Raw genomic sequence first — 17379 nt, 5'->3', positions numbered from 1 at the left:
ACTAGGTTTGGAAAGAAACATTACTAGAAATTATATAAGCTAGGAGAAAGTGGAATAACATCTCTATTAAAATGTTAAATGAAAAATGTCAACCAGAATCATCTTCAGAATAACAATGCCTTTAAAGTGAATGGAAAAGACTTTTAAAATGTAGCATTTGTATGTACCCTGTTGGTGGGAATGTAAATTGATGCAGCCACTATGGAAAACAGTTCCCCAAAAGACTAAAAATATAACTACCATAGCAAGGGTATGGAATGGGCATGGAACATGGTATGAGTTTATGTAAGCATTACACTCATTCATGATTGTTCTGCGCTCATGAACTAATCACTTCCTAAAGGCCCCACCACCAAAACCCAGCACACTGGGCATAAGTTTTTCAACATATGGTATTTGGGAAACATACTGATTTAGATGGTATTAGCAAAGTTCTTTAAGGCAGACAGGGGTCCCCAACATTCCCCACCCCCCTGCTGCAGACTGGTGCTAGTCCATGGCCTGTTAGGAACTTGGCTGCATGCCAGGAGGTGAGCTGCAGGGCAAGAAAGGGAAGCTACATGTGCCATTCCCCATCACTAGTATTACCACTTGAACTATCTTCTACCTCCACTCCCATTGTCTTCCGTAAGATCAGTCCCTGGTTCCAAATAGTTTGGGGACCACTCTTCTAGGGAAACCAAAAGATAGCAGAGAGACAAAAACATTAACAGTAAGGAGATTTTATTTCCTGACACAGCAGTCAAAACAAGTGGTAAACACAATCTAACCCATAGACAGTTAACATAAAACCTCACACTATAGACGTATTTACCTCAGGTCCTTCAAAATATTAAACTATGTCAGCTTTCAACAAAAAATTACTAGACATGCTAAAGCCATAAAAGCAGTCTGAAGAGTCAAATCAAGTATCAGCACCAGACTCAGACATGACAGAAATTTGCAAATTATCAGACAGCTAAATTTAAAGTTACTGTGATTAATATGCTAAGAAATCTAATGGAGAAAGAGGAAAATGTGAATGAACAAGTGAATAATATAGGGAGAGAAATGGAAACTCCCACAATTGTAAGGAAATGCAAGAAACTTAAAACGTGGTGACAGAATGAAGAATGTCTTTGGTGGGTTCATCAGTAGACTGAGCATGATTGGGATGGACTCAGTGAATTTGGAGGTGTATCGATAGAAATTTCTCAAATTGAAAAGTACATCATATTCAACTACAGAAAATCAAAGGCAAAGAGAAAATCTTGAAATAAGCCGAAGAGATTTTTATTCATAGAAGCACTAGGGTAAGAATTATATCAGACTTCTCCTTTGAAAGCATACAAGCAAGAAGAGAATGGAGTGAAATAATTAAAATCTTGAAAGAAATAGCAACACCAAATTAGAATTCGGTATCTACTGAAATTATTCTTCTGAATGAAGGGGAAATAAATACCTCCTCAGACAAGCAAAAATTGAGGGAATCTGTCACCAGGAACCGTGATTTGTAAGAAATGTTTAAAGTTCTTCAGAGGAAAATGATATATCAGAAATTTGGATCTACATAAAGACGGGAAGAGCGCTGAAGGAGGAATAAATGGCAAGAAAATAAAAATATATTTCTCTTATTCTAAATTGATCTAGTTCAGTTCAGTTAGTCACTCAGTCATGTCCAACTCTTTGCAACCCCATGAATCGCAGCACGCCAGGCCTCCCAGTCCATCACCAATTCCCGGAGATTACTCAAACTCATGTCCAAAAAGTCGGGGATGCCATCCAGCCATCTCATCCTCTGTCATCCCCTTCTCCTCCAGCCCCCAATCTCTCCCAGCATCAGGGTCTTTTCCAATGAGTCAACTCTTCGCATGAAGTGGCCAAAGTACTGGAGTTTCAGCTTCTGCATTAGTCCCTCCAGTGAACACCCAGGACTGATCTCCTTTAGGATGGACTGGTTGGATCTCCTTGCAGTCCAAGGGACTCTCAAGAGTCTTCTCCAACACCACAGTTCAAAAGCATCAATTTTTTGGCACTCAGCTTTCTTCACAGTCCAACTCTCACATCCATACATGACCACTGGAAAAACCACAGCTTTGACCAGATGGACATTTGTTGGCAAAGTAATGTCTCTGCTTTTTAGTATGCTATCTAGGTTGATCACAGATTTTCTTTCAAAAATCAAGTGTCTTTTAATTTCATGGCTGCAGTCACCATCTGCAGTGATTTTGGAGCCTCTCCAAAAATAAAGTCTGTCACTGTTTGCATTGTTTCCACATCTATTTGCCAGAAGTAATTGTATAGGATGCCATGATCTTAGTTTTCTGAATGTTGAGTTTTAAGCCAACTTTTTCACTGTTCTTTCACTTTCATCAAGAGGCTCTTTAATTCCTCTTCACTTTCTGTCATAAGGGTGGTGTCATGTGCGTATCTGAGTTTATTGATATGTTTCCCAGCAATCTTCATTCCAGCTTGTGTTTCATCCAGCCCAGGACTTTGCATGATGTATTCTGCATATAAGTTAAATAAGCAGGGTTACAATATACAGCCTTGATGTACTCCTTTCCCAATTTGGAGCCAGTCTGTTGTTCCATGTCCAGTTCTAACTGTTGCTTCCTGACCTGTATACAGATTTCTCAAGAGGCAGGTCAGGTGGTCTGGTATTCCCATCTCTTTCAGAATTTTCCACAGTTTCTGGTGATTCTTACAGTCAAAGGCTTTGGCATAGTCAATAAAGCAGAAGTAGATGTTTTTCTGGAACTCTCTTGCTTTTTTGATGATCCAATGGATGTTGGCAATTTGATCTCCAGTTTCTCTGCCTTTTCTAAAACCAGCTTGAATATCTGCAAGTTCATGGTTCACGTACTGTTGAAGCCTGTCTTCAAGAATTTTGAGCATTACTTTACTAGCGTGTGAGATGAGTGCAATTGTTCAGTAGTTTGAACTTTCTTTGGCATTGCTTTTCTTTGGGAATGAGATGAAAACTGACCTTTTCCAGTCCTGTGGCTATTGCTGAGTTATCTAAATTTGCTGGCATATTTAGTGCAACACTTTCACAGCATCATCTTTTAGGATTTGAAATCACTCTACTGGAATTCCATCACCTTCACTAGCTTTGTTCATAGTGATACTTTCTAAGGCCCACTTGACTTCAGACTTCAGGATGTGTTGCTCTAGGTGAGTGATCACAATATTATGGTTATCTGTGTCATGAAGATCTTTTTTTGTACAGTTCTTCTGTGTATTCTTATCACTTTTCTTAATATCTTCAGCTTCTATTAGGTTCATACAATTTCTGTCCTTTATTCTGCCTATCTTTGCTTGAAATATTCCCTTAGTAGCTCTAATTTTCTTGAAGAGATCGCCAGTCTTTTCCATTCTTTTATTTTCCTCTATTTCTTTGCATTGATCACTGAGGAAGGCTTTCTTATTTCTCCTTGCTGTTCCTTGGAACTCTACATTCAAATGGGTATATCTTTCCTTTTCTCACGTGCCTTTCACTTCTCTCTTCTCAGCTATTGTAAGACCTACTCTGACAACCATTTTACCTTTTTACATTTCTTTTCCTTGGGGATGGTCTTGATCACTGCCTCCTGTGCAATGTCATGAAACTCTGTCCATAGTTCTTCAGGCACTTTTTCTATCAGACATAGTCCCTTGAATCTATTGGTCACTTCCACTGTATAATGGTGAGGGATTTGATTTAGGTCATACCTGAATAGTCTATTGGTTTACCTTTCTCTCTTCAATTTAAGTCTGAATTTGACAATAAGGAGTTCCTGATCTGAGCCACAGTTAGCTTCCGGTCTTGTTTTTGCTGACTGTATAGACCTTTTCCATATTTGACTGCAAAGAATATAATCAATCTGATTTCAGGGTTGACCATCTGATGATGTAGAGTCATCTCTTGTGTTAGAAGAAGGTGTTTGTTTTTACCAGTGCCTTCTCTTGGCAAAACTCTGTTAGCCTTTCTCCTGCTTTATTTTGTACTCTAAGGCCAAATTTGCCTGTTACTCCAGGTATCTCTTGACTTCTTACTTTTGCATTTTATTCCCCTATGATGAAAAGGACATCTTTTTTGGGTGTTAGTTCTAGAAGTTCTTGTAGGTCTTCTTCGAACCATTCAACTTCAGCTTCTTCAGCACTAGTGGTGGGGCATAGACTTGGATTACTGTGATAATGAATGATTTGCCTTGGAAATAAACAGAGATCATTCTGTCGTTTTTGAGATTGCACTCAAGTACTGCATTTCAGACTCTTTTGTTGATAATGATGGCTACTCCATTTCTTCTAAGGGATTCTTGCCCATAGTAGTAGATACAATGGCTATCTGAATAAAATTCACCCATTCCAGTCCGTTTTAGTTCACTGAATCCTAAAATGTCAATGTTAACTCTTACCATCTCCTGTTTGATCACTTCCAATTTGACTTCCAATTTTCACCTAAAAGCAAAGGAGAAAAAGAATAATATTCCCATTTGAATGCAGAGTTCCAAAGAATAGCCAGGGCCAGGAGAGATAAGAAAACCTTCTTCAGTGATCAATGCAAAGAAATAGAGGAAAACAACAGAATGGGAAAGACTAGAGATCTCTTCAAGAAAATTAGAGATACCAAGGGAACATTTCATGCAAAAATGGGCTCAATAAAGGACAGAAATGGTATGGACCTAACAGAAGCAGAAGACATTAAGAAGAGGTGGCAAGAATACACAGGAGAACTGTACAAAAAAGATCTTCATGACCCAGATAATCACAATGGTGTGATCACTCACCTAGAGCCAGACATCCTGGAATGTGAAGTCAAGTGTGCCTTAGAAAGCATCACTATGAACAAAGCTAGTCGATGTGATGGAATTCCAGTTGAGCTATTTCAAATCCTGAAAGATGATGCTCTGAAAGTGCTGCACTCAACATGCCAGCAAATTTGGAAAACTCAGCAGTGGCCACAAGACTGGAAAAGGTCAGTTTTCATTCCAATCCCTAAGAAAGGCAATCCCAAAGAATGCTCAAACTACCGTATGATTGCAGTCATCTCACATGGTAGTAAAGTAATGCTCAAAATTCCCCAAGCCATGCTTCAGCAATACGTGAACCGAGAACTTCCAGATGTTTAAGGTGGTTTTAGAAAAGGCAGAAGAATCAGAGATCAAATTGCCAATATCCACTGGATCATCGAAAAAGCGAGAGAGTTCCAGAAAAACATCTATTTCTGCTTTATTGACTATGCCAAAGCCTTTGACTGTGTGGATCACAATAAACTGGAAAGTTCTGAAAGAGATGGGCATACCAGAACACCTGACCTGCCTCTTGAGAAACCTGTATGCAGGTCAGGAAGCAACAGTTAGAACTGGACATGGAACAACAGACTGGCTCCAAATAGGAAAAGGAGTACATCAAGGTTGTATATTGTCACCCTGCTTATTTAACTTATATGCAGAGTACATCATGAGGAACGCTGGGCTGGAAGAAGCACAAGCTGGAATCAAGATTGCCAGGAGAAATATCAATAACCTCAGATATGCAGATGACACAACCCTTTAACTTCCAAAACCTCTTGATGAAAATGAAAGAGGAGAGTGAAAAAGCTGGCTTAAAGCTTAGCATTTAGAAAACTAAGATCATGGCATCTGGTCCCATCACCTCATGGGAAATAGATGGAGAGACAGTGGAAAAATTGTCAGACTTTATTTTTTGGGCTCCAAAATCACTGCAAATGGTGATTGCAGCCATGAAATTAAAAGAGGCTTACTCCTTGGAAGGAAAGTTATGACCAACCTAGATAGCATATTAAAAAGCAGAGATATTACTTTACCAACAAAGGTCCATCTGGTTAAGGCTATGATTTTTTCAGTGGTCATGTGTGGATGTGAGAGTTGGACTGTGAAGAAAGGTGAGTGCCAAAAAATTGATGCTTTTGAACTGTGGTGTTGGAGAAGACTCGTGAGAGTCCCTTGGATTGCAAGGAGATCCAACCAGTCCATCCTAAAGGAGATCAGTGCTGGGTGTTCATTGGAAGGACTGATGCTGAAGCTGAAACTCCAATACTTTGGCCACTTCATGCGAAGAGTTGACTCATTTGAAAAGACCCTGATGCTGGGAGGGATTGGGGGCAGGAGGAGAAGGGGACGACAGAGGATGAGATGGCTGGATAGCATCACTGACTCGATGGGCATGAGTTTGAGTAAACTCCGGGATTTGGTGATGGACAGGGAGGCCTGGCGTGTTGCGATTCATGGGGTCGCAAAGAGTCGGACATGACTGAGCAACTGAAATGAACTGAACTGAACTGGGTTGAACTGAATTTGCCCTCATTCATGGACCTAACATTCCAGGTTCCTATGCTATATTGTTCTTTGTAGCATTGGACTTTACTTCCATCACCAGTCACATCCACAACTGAGTGTTGTTTTCAATTTGGCTCCATCTCTTCATTCCTTCTGGAGCTATTTCTCCACTCTTCTGCAGTAGCATATTGGGCACCTACTGACCTGGGGAATTCATCCTTCAATGTCATATCTTTTTTCCTTTTCACACTGTTCATGGGGTTCTCAAGGCAATAATACTGAAGTGGTTTGCCATTCCCTTCTCCAGGGGACTGCATTTTCTCCCCACTATAACCCATCCATTTTGGGTGGCCCTACAAGGTACAGCTCATAGTTTCATTGAGGTAGACAAGGCTGTGATCCATGTGATCAGTTTGATTAGTTTTCTGTGACTATGGTTTCATTCTGTCTGGCTCTGACTGATAAGGATAAGAAGCTTATGGAGGCTTCTTGATGGGAGAAACTGACTGAAGGGGAAACTGGGTCTTATTCTGATGGGTGGGATCATTCTCTGTAAATCTTTAATCCAATTTTCTGTTGCTGTGTGGGGCTGTGTTCCCTCCCTCTTGTTTGACCACAGACAAAACTATGGTGGGGGTAATGAAGGTAATGGTGACCTCCTTCAAAAGGTCCCCTGCAGGCACTGTTGTATTCAGTGTCCATGACTCTGCAACAGGCCACTCTCGTCTACCCTTCTGCCAGAGACTCCTGGACACTTACAGGCAAGTCTGGGTCAGTCTCTTGTCGAGTCAGTGCTCTTTTCTCCTGGGTCATGGTGCACACAAGATTTTGTTTGTTATCTCCAAGAGTCTGTTTCCCCAGTGTCCTGTAAGTGCTGTAATCAAATCCCACTATAACAGGAGGGAAAGGAGCAGGGCACAACTTTTGAAAGAATGACATCACCCAAGGACACAACATAAACTGATTAGAATCAAATGGGACCACATGGCAGGCAAAACTAGATCTTGATCCTCAATCACAAGTGAAATGACATATCCAGAAGTGCCATGACAGTTCCAAGGCACTGTTAAAAGATCAAGGAAGGGGCAGTGGCCCAAATCCTGGAAATCTCTTCCCTTTTCCAAAAATAGTTTGAATAATCCTCACACTCATTAACATGTTAAATTACCCAGCCTATAATAACTAACCACACCACATTTTGTGGTCGCATTCGCCCTCTGCAAAGGCCCACACCCTTTGTGGAGTGTGTTTCTCTCTGTATCTGAATAAATTTACTTCTTACCTAGCACTTTGTCTTTCACTGAATTCTTTCTGTGATGAGACATCAAGAACTTGAGCTTCATTAAGTCCTGAAACCAGGTACTGTGGGTTTTGGCTCGGTCTGAGTCCCAGTCATGGGGGTTCAAGTCCCAAGCAGGGTTTTGCTGGGCTCAAGTCCCAGCACATGGGTGGTAAATGGTTTCATCACTGGCCTCTAAAGTCAAATTCCCTGGGGGTTCTCAGTCCCTTTGCCAAATCCCCAGGTTCATTACCATGTTGTACCCAGATCGCGGAATCCCACCAAACACCACAGGAGCTGCAGATCGATGCAAAAACAGTGAGGAACTTTATTACAAGCTCGAGCAGGGACTCTCTTCACACAACAGCGAAGGAGCCCTGAGTGAAAGTGGTGAATCTTTTTTATACTGTATAGCAGGGGAAGCGGGAAGGGAAGCTTAAGGGGATTGGTTAACTCTTCAACTAAGGATGTTTTGTTAGCTACTGATTGGTGGGTTAGAGTAAGGGGGGTGAGGGACTTTCCTGTCCTCCCCTGATTGGCTCGTTGATTTTCTTTCTCTCCTCGGGGAGAGGGTTTTACTCAAAATGACGGTGCTATCCTAAAATGGAGTCGTTTGGGTTTCACATTTCACATTTCCCCCTTTTCTAGTTCCTATGGAAGGCCCAATCATGGGTCTTCTACAGAGTCAACTATATCATCTGTGGAGACAGTCGAATATTGAGATCTGAGTAACATTAGGTGGACGGTATTAAATCTAACTTTTACAAAGGACATAATTCTATTTAATATACAGGGACCTAGAGTTAAGATTAATAACAGCAGAATGAGGGGTCCTAAGAGAGAAGAATCAGGGTGGTCAACCAAGGGGAAGTATTAAACCAAGACTCGAATCATGTTTGTTCATTTTCTCTTTCTTGCTTTGTTGCAGGAAGGGGGACCCCTTCCAGGGCCCCGAAACTGGGCTCTTGTCTAACACTCAGAAATGAATTGTCCGAGGAGACACATGTGCTAACAAAGCAAGAGATTTTATTGGGAAAGGGCACCCGGGTGGAGAGCAGGAGGGTAACGGAACCCAGGAGAACTGCTCTGCCACGTGGCTCGCAGTCTTGGGTTTTATGGTGATGGGATTAGTTTCTGGGTGGTCTTTGGCCAGTCAATCTAATTCAGAGTCTTTCCTGGTGGTGCACACATCACTCAGCCAAGATGGATGCTAGCGAGAGGGATTCTGGGAAGTGGACGGACAGGCAGTGTCTCCTCTCCACCTTTCCCGAACTCTTCCAGCTGGTGGTGGCTTATTAATTCCGTATTCCTTATCAGGATCTCCTGTCACAAAATAACTCATGCAAATGGTTACTATGGTGCCTGGCCAGGGTGGGCGGTTTCAATCAGTGTGCTTCCCTAACAACTCCCCCCTGAGAGACTTCATACTCAAGATGCCTCTTGGGAATTGGGGCGGAGGTCTCTTTCTTCTGTAACTTCTTCCTGCTGTGCCTGGGTATAGGCCTGCCTAGCAGAGCAGAAGTCTCTCTATACCTGACCTAAGTTGGGGTGTTCCATATCTGAAACCAGCTTTTACTCTTGTAATAACAGCAATTTAGTTTTAAACTGTTGGCGCCTCTCAGAGATAACATAGACAGGGGCCAAACAGGAGACCTAACAGGATGGTCATCACTGGTCCCCAGAAACAGGAGGCAACATTTGGGGTGAGGGCTGCAGGGTTTGTGACTTTTTTTTTTTTTTTTTTTTGATTGGCTGGTGGTCAAGCAACAGAGCTGTGCTCCAGAAATCTTGTGTTTAGTCTGAAGTTACCATCCACCACCTGGGTGGGGGCTCCAGTTCTGTAGAAGAACTCAAAAGACATTGTTATGCATATTTCTTTGAGTAGGAACCAGGACCCATCTCAAAGCTGTACCACCATTTGATTGTTTCCCCTCTATTTCTGTATTCCCTCCCTTTCCTGATTAGCAATTGTTTGAATCCACCCTTTGGAACTCAGGGAAGGTCAAGGAGACTGAATGAAGACTATATCCTACAGATAAGAAATGGAGAACACACAGCAGATCTGTACTCCAGAGTAACCACCCCACAGAGTCCTGCTCAGTTTTAATTTAGGGAACAGGGCAACTATGACTGTGATAACTTCCTGTCAAAATGGGGCATAGGACTGCCTCAGCTTGGAGAAGAGACACTGAATTAGAAGTATTCCTGAGTTACAAGTCCTAGATCTGAGCCTTGTATGATTAAAATCTCAATCCCTTGGTCTGCCATTTTGTTGTAACATACCCAGTTAGTAGTAGCTGGAGGAGGGATAACTGGAGTTTTAATAGACAAAATAAATCTCTTTCTTTTAGAAGAATAGGCCTGAAACCCAGTCTGGACCTGGCACTTCAGGGAGACTTGTAGCCAGGTGGCCAGTTGCCTAGTTTTATAAAAAGTAAGGTAGAAGTTACCAGCTTTCAGCAGACATTGTTTTGAGAATGGTGGCATCTAAGCAGGACACGACTCAGAAAACTCAAGTGTTTAGCAATACAACGTCTGATCTGAAATTACACTCATAGTAACACCTAGTTATTTACCAGGATGTCTGAACCATAGCTGAGTACTCTATTTTGACTTTTAATTGTAAATTTTCCCTTAATAGCCAAAGCAGATGTCACTATTAATAAAGTCAGTGTTTCTCTAGGTATGAGAAGATGCAAGAATTGGGACTCATAAAATCTCCTGAAAAGATTTAACTATCTGAAGGCCTGTTCTGCCAGTTTTTCTCAGAGCACCGAGTGCCTCATTCCTGATTTTCACCCTGAACTCCTTTCAGGGCCTTTGAAAGTCAGCTGTTGCAGTGGTCATGATTTAATATCTGTAGATGTAGATGGCAAGTGTCAATCTTCAGTTGGCAGAGCCCCTTTTTGCTCATAAACTTGACCATGATTTTGAGGGGGGCATTTCATGACCATTTTATCCCATGGTGCTGAGAATGTCCATTCTCAGGTTTGGCAAAGATTTTGTTGACCGGCCACTCAATGTGCTGTTACTGGACTAGGCCATAAAACAGTATCCAAAATTCTCTGGACCTCCTGTCTTACTAGTCTCTTGGTCCAGGAAAATATTCCCTCTTGTTGTTTTTTCTCATATCTAGAGTTACACTGTTATCATCATCGATCTCATAGGGAACTATATATTATTCCATCAGAGGCCTCAGTCACACATTTGGCAGTGTAAGAAACAGCAGTTTTGTAAAACAGGTGAAATACAAAGAACATAGCCAGCAGTATTAGTAAAGTCACAAGTAAGACTTAAGTTAAGAGCTTCCATTAGATGTAGCCCAGTATATCTCAGGTCATCTGACTTAGTCTACTCTGTATGAATCTTTATCTTTCAGTGAAATTATACATTGGCACCACCGTCTATAAGGCACATAGCCCAGTTTTCTAGTGTTACTAGACTGATTATCCTTAGTATGATTTAATTGTTTTCAACATAGAGGAGACTTTGAACCTAAATTACCATAGCCTGGTGTTATCTATATAAATCCATCTCATAATTGTGGGAGATTTCTTTTTCCTTTGCTAAAACTTTTCTTGTTGCTCTGATTGAGCTTGAGGAATAGAAAAAGGCTCAAATTTATGGCCAGAGTCAGAGTAGGCCATTATTAATTGGCCCAGTGAGGGGATCCCGTTTGGTAGTATCACAGTGACCTGAATATGACTATAATTTTTTTTTTTTTTAAGTAAATTTCCTCAGGGCCAACCAGTTAGAGTCTTGTGATAGAGAAATTTACCAAGGTAGCCCAGAACTAGATACAGGTAATTGGCCACTCACCCAACAACTGGATTGATTTCTAAAACTAGCATAGGATCAGGCCTGATAGAAAAGCATTTGATTTATATGTAAAAGTCTAAAAAGTCAAGAAAACATTATAAATGATCATACGAAGCAGATCCAGCATCTTGGGCAAGCTGTCTACCTCTGATGTTGTTGTCTTCTCATCCTGGTGTAGTGTAGTTTTTCCTGTTTGAGCATCATTTTAAGGTGAGATCAGGTCAGCTGTCTTCTCTATAGACCAATCTAGTGTAGGGGCCTTTGGAAGTGGGAATTAATCTAAGAGTTAATTTCCCTTCAGTTTCATTGTGCATGAGCTAGTTAAGAGTACCTGATAAAAAGTCCTTCCATCCAGGTTGGAGACAGTCTCTTAAATTATGTCTTTTTCCAGTCCTGGTTGCAGGTCATGAGGCATCTGATCTTCATCCAAAGATAGATTACTGAGGTAAGCTTCAGAAACAAACTTAGGGTGTTCTCTAAGAATTCAGTTAAATTTCACATTAATATCACATAATAGCAAAGAACTATCTGAGAAATGAGTCTTACTACATGCAGACCTCCATTAACAAACTGGAATTTGACATTTTTTGAAATATCTTTTTCTCCCTAAAGTTACCCTCATTTTTATCAAATACAACCAAATTAAGGTTAGTTTGTTTGCAAAATAGGTCTGTTCTCACTAATTTTGGTCTGATGATTTATATAACCATAATTGATTATAGACTTTTTATTTTGTTAAAACATTTACAGAATCTCAGACTGAACTTTTAATATAAAACAGGGCTGAGAAACTCACACCAAAGGCTTATCACAGATTTTGCCTAACAAATCTAGGTGAACTCTTCCCTTTTTAAGGTCTCAATAATTCCTTGAGACTTTTGTACCTGTTAGTGAGATAACCTTCCTAGCTCATTCGATAAGCTTACTGGAAACCTAAGAGTTTCAAATTTCTGGAGGAGTCAGATAGAAAGAAAATATAATTGTTTTGTTTATAACGTGTAATTTTACCAAATTATTTTCATAATTAGTTTGAGAGGAAGGTTTTCCCTACTCCTAGAAAACACAAGATTCAAACTTGTAACTTCTCAGATAGAAATCATAAAAGTTATAAGCATATTCACTAGTTCATTCAGTCCTTTTTAACTTTTGTGAAGTCATCAGGTTTCTCATTAGAATACCAAGACATATCAAAATGTTAAGAACTCCATATAATTTCTAGGATATCTGTATTAGTAATTTTCCATACTTTATAACATGAGTGGATTTATTACTCATTTGATAATCTTTTTCATGTAATTTAACCAACCAAATAAACACAGTTTAATATTTCTCTTTGGGATGTTTCAGGGGCCCTCTGAAACACCCCAAAGTTAGCTAGATGTCAAAGGAACTTCAAAAGAATTCAATTTAGGAAGTTTTATCCAAAAGAGCAATTAAAAGCGTTTAGAACATTTGGTCAGATTTAGTCAATGCTGATGGGTGTAACATTTAGCTTGTTGATATGTCACAATGGGCGTAAATACCAAGGCTCAAGGTCTAGTGAAAGTCAGCTCTGCCATCTTGGCCCTAATTAGCTCTAACCAGTTTTCTTATGACCTGTCATTCTTAACAAAATCCATTTATCTAACTAATTGTAATCCAATTTTAGAAAATCCTGATTGTGCATAACTCTTTTTAGTATTTTTTCATACTTTTTTTTTTTTTTTTTTTTACTGAAAGCACACTTCCTGCTTTCCTTAAGCAACCAAGAGCTAACTTTTATATTAGCATTTTATAGATTGGTGAGCATAAATACCAGTGATAACTTCTAAAACCCTTGCTTTCTTAAAACATTTTAGGATGGCATCAAACATTATTCATTTATAGTCCCAAATCTCTTTAGTTTTTCTGTAAAAGGAAATCAGTGTTTAGTAGTAAATGTTTCAAAATCTTATTTAATTTGGAAATGACCTAATTATTTAATAGACTTCTAATACTTAGTTTAGCACAACCCTTAGAAATTCAAGTTACGCCAATCTGGGGAGACTGTTGTAGACAGATATTCTCAAAGAATAATTATTCTTACTAGAATTTATATACAAACTCATACCTCATTTACATTTTTTAGAAGTTTTTTCACTCGAGGTAATTTCCTTGTTGACAAACTTGTAACAGGTATAATATTTAACTTATATTAAACCTAGATACAATGAAAATATTCTACTTGATGTTAATTACTCTAAGACATGTCTCTATTAGATAGGTCAACAAACAAACATTAATATCAGGTATTTAATACTGAATATTTCCCAGTTCACTTGAACCTGGAATTTATTGTTTAATTTAGAATTATTTTATTTGTAAGTGCTTACCTTTTTTTAAGTCAATTAAATAGAGTTCATTTACAAATTAACCTAAAAAATATTACCCAGAGACAAAGACATACCAAAACATATTTAGACAGACACAGTGCAAGATCCAGCTTCATTTTCTAAGTTTGGTCATGAATTAGATATTACAATATAAAATTTAAATAAATAACATTTTTAAAGGCTTTTTTCCTTTTTCTCTCAGTCTCAGGAGTCTAGATAATCTATCTAGATAGATATCTAGATATCTAGATATCTAGATATCTAGATAGATGGTCTAGATAAGTGTTCCTGAGAGCCCTGGTCTCAAGGCACAGGGAAAGAAAATCAAGTTCTAACAAAATGGTGGCAGGTCTAAATGGTGGCCAGACAAAGCAAAATGGCTGTCACAAATCACAACACAGAACAGAGTTAAAACACACACATATAAACCTGGCAGTCCTCATCAGACACTCCCTTAAATACAAGACTACAGTCTCTCAGAAAACCTATAGAGACACAAAACTTCAGATGTCTTCAAAGATTTCAAAAGGAGGAAAGGAAGCCAGGTTGAAAGAAGGAGGAGGAGGAGGCGGGAAAGGGGGGCAAAAGGGGTGGACTTACAGACGTCTCCTGACACCTGCAGACACCCAGGCATTATGGGACTTTTCCCTGGGCTTCCAGAAAAGGGAGGACTGGAACTCGGCCCTACCAGAAACCAGACCAGAAAATTCAAGTTCTCTGCCAAGAGGAGGTGATCAGTCTCCAATCCTCAGCTCAAGCTGAGGCTCTTCGACCAGATTCCTGCATCCAGGACTGGGGGACTAGAAAAACAGGAAGGATAGGAAGGGCTAAGGAGAGGAAAGAGAGAGAATATGGTGGAGGTGTGATAAGGAGATCAAGAAGAGTCGAATCTTCCTGTAAAACAGGGGCAGAGGGGGCAGCCGGAGGCTTTTTCTTTTCTTCAGTCACTAGGATCTCCATGGCTTCTGCTGCCTGTGGAGGTAAAAAGGGTTGGATCCAAGGGTCTGGGCTGACTATTAAATCTTCCCAAACCAGGATATATGGGACCTGGTCTGGATGTCCGCTTCGAGGTCTGAGGATGATTTCTCAGACTCTCCGGACAGTCCTGAAGTCGAAAGTTCCTTCAGGAGGCCAGCCTACGTTAAACCTGGGCCGTTCAGCACTGCAAAAGATAACCATCCTAGTGCCATTCGTCCTCCAAAGCGCGGGTCCTGGAGGGTCCGGGGGATCCTGGACGAGCCCCCAAAATGTTGTACCCGGATCGCAGAATCCCACCAAACACCACAGGAGCCACGAATCGATGCAAAAACAGTGAGGAACTTTATTACAAGCTCGAGCAGGGACTCTCTTCACACAACGGTGAAGGAGCCCCAAGTGGAAGCAGCGAATCTTTTTTATACTGTAGAGCAGGGGAAGCGGGAAGGGAGGCTTAAGGGGATTGGTTAATTCTTCAACTAAGGATGTCTTGTTAGCTACTGATTGATGGGTTAGAGTAAGGGGGGGGAGGGTGAGGGAATTTCCTGTCCTCCCCTGATTGGCTCGTTGAGTTTCTTTCTCTCCTCGGGGAGGGGGTTTTACTCAAAATGGCGGTGCTATCCTAAAATGAAGTCATTTGGGTTTCACATTTCACAACCATACTAACACTAAACAAAATAGAACTATGGAAGACAGACAGAGTAGACTTCAGAACAAGAAAATGATCATGGATAAAGAGGGCAATTGCATAGGAATAAAAGTGTTAAATTTCCCGGAAGACATAACATCCCTCAATGTGTTTGTGCCTAACCACAGAGTGCCAAAATATGTGTCCCATAAACTGACACAACAGGAAGGAGAAACAGAGGAATCCATTGAAGGCTTGAAGGCTTCAACACCTCTCTGTTAGAAATGGACATATATAGTAGGTGGAAAATCATTAATGGCTTAACTGACTCTTTGCAACCCCATGAACTGTAGCCCACCGGGTTCCCCTGTCCATGGAATTATCCTGGCAAGAATACTGGAGTGTGTTGCCATTTCCTCCTCCAGGGGATCTTCCCAACACAGGGATCAAATCTGCGTCTCCTGTGGCTCCTGCATTCGCACATCGATTCTTTACCACTGAGCCACCTGGGAAGCCACACAGTGTAGAACTTGAGAGGATCTCAAATCAGCTGTAAGCAGTTCACATCCATAGACTACTTCATCCAACATCAGCAGAATATACATTCTTTTCAAGCTCACATGGGCCAAGATAGATCACATTCTGGGTCATAAACTACACCTCAACAAATTGAAAGAATAGAAGTAATACAATGTTTCCTGTCAGATCACAATGGAATAAACTGGAAATCTGTAAGAAAAAGTTGGATAATTCCTGAATATGTGGAGATTGAGTGGCACACTTCTTAATAACACGTTGGTCAAAGGAGGAATTTCAAGAGAAATTTTAAAATAATTGTAAATAAAAATGAAAATACTACTTCCCTAAATTTTTAGAATTTTGTGAAAGCAGAGTTTAAAGACACATTTATAACATTGACTGCACATACAAAAAAGAAGAAAAATTTAAAATAAAAAGCCCAAGCTTCCATAATAAGAAGCTAGAAAGAGAAGAGCAAGTTCAATTCAAAGCAGAAGAAAACTAATAATTAAGATTAGAGTAGAATTTCCTAAAAGTGAAAAACAAAAGATCAATAGAAAAATCAACAAAATTTTTTTTAAAAAATCAAAATCATTAAGCCTCTAGCCAAGCTAACAAGGAAAAAAGAGAGATGATGTTAATTACTGTTACCAGAAATTAAGGATGGACAAAGTATAGATAGCTTGGACATTAAAAGGATAATCAAGAAATAATATGAACAACTCTGCATCCACAAATTTGATACCCTAAATGAAATGGACCAATTCCTTGAAAGACACTTTCTGATGAAACTCATTTAAGAAGAAACAGACAGTCTAATTAGACTTATAAATGTATCAAATAAATTAAATCAATACTTAATAACCTCTCAGAGCAGAAAGCACCATGCTCAGATGAGTTCAATGGTTAATTCTACCGAACATTTAAAGAAGAAATCATGTGAATTGTACACAGTCCCCTTCAGAAAATAGAAGCAGAGAAATATTCCTGGCTCATTCTGTCAGATCAACATTCCCCTAATACCAAAGCCATGCAAAGGCATTACAAGAAAAGAAAATCACACAAACATTTCTCAGGAATAAAGATGCAAAAACTCTCAACAAAATATTAGCAAATTGAAAACAGTAATGTCTACAAAGAATAACATGTATAATACAACCAAGTGGGATTCGTACGTGGAACATAAGGCATTACGTACAAAACAACAGAGGAAAAGTTAAAAAGAATATTGAGATCATGGTAAAGAAAAAAATTAAAAAATCACATTGCATGTGATTTACATGATAATACTATTGGGTGATTATCACTATTTCTAACATTAGGTGTATCTCCAGAAATCTACCTAGAAGAATCAGTTGACACTAACATGGGTGGAAATGGCTCACATTATGAGACTATAATTTCCAAAATGGGAGACAGACAACTCTCATTTCCAGATCTCCAATGAGGGGGCCATGTGATTTATATTTTGCCAAGCAGATACACTTTTGTGAGACTGAGATGGAGACAAGAAGTGAAGTCACTCAGTCATGTCCAACTCTTTGT

This window comes from Muntiacus reevesi, chromosome 1, assembly GCF_963930625.1.
Source record: "Muntiacus reevesi chromosome 1, mMunRee1.1, whole genome shotgun sequence".
NCBI lineage: Eukaryota > Metazoa > Chordata > Mammalia > Artiodactyla > Cervidae > Muntiacus > Muntiacus reevesi.
Note: the sequence above shows the minus strand (reverse complement) of the source record.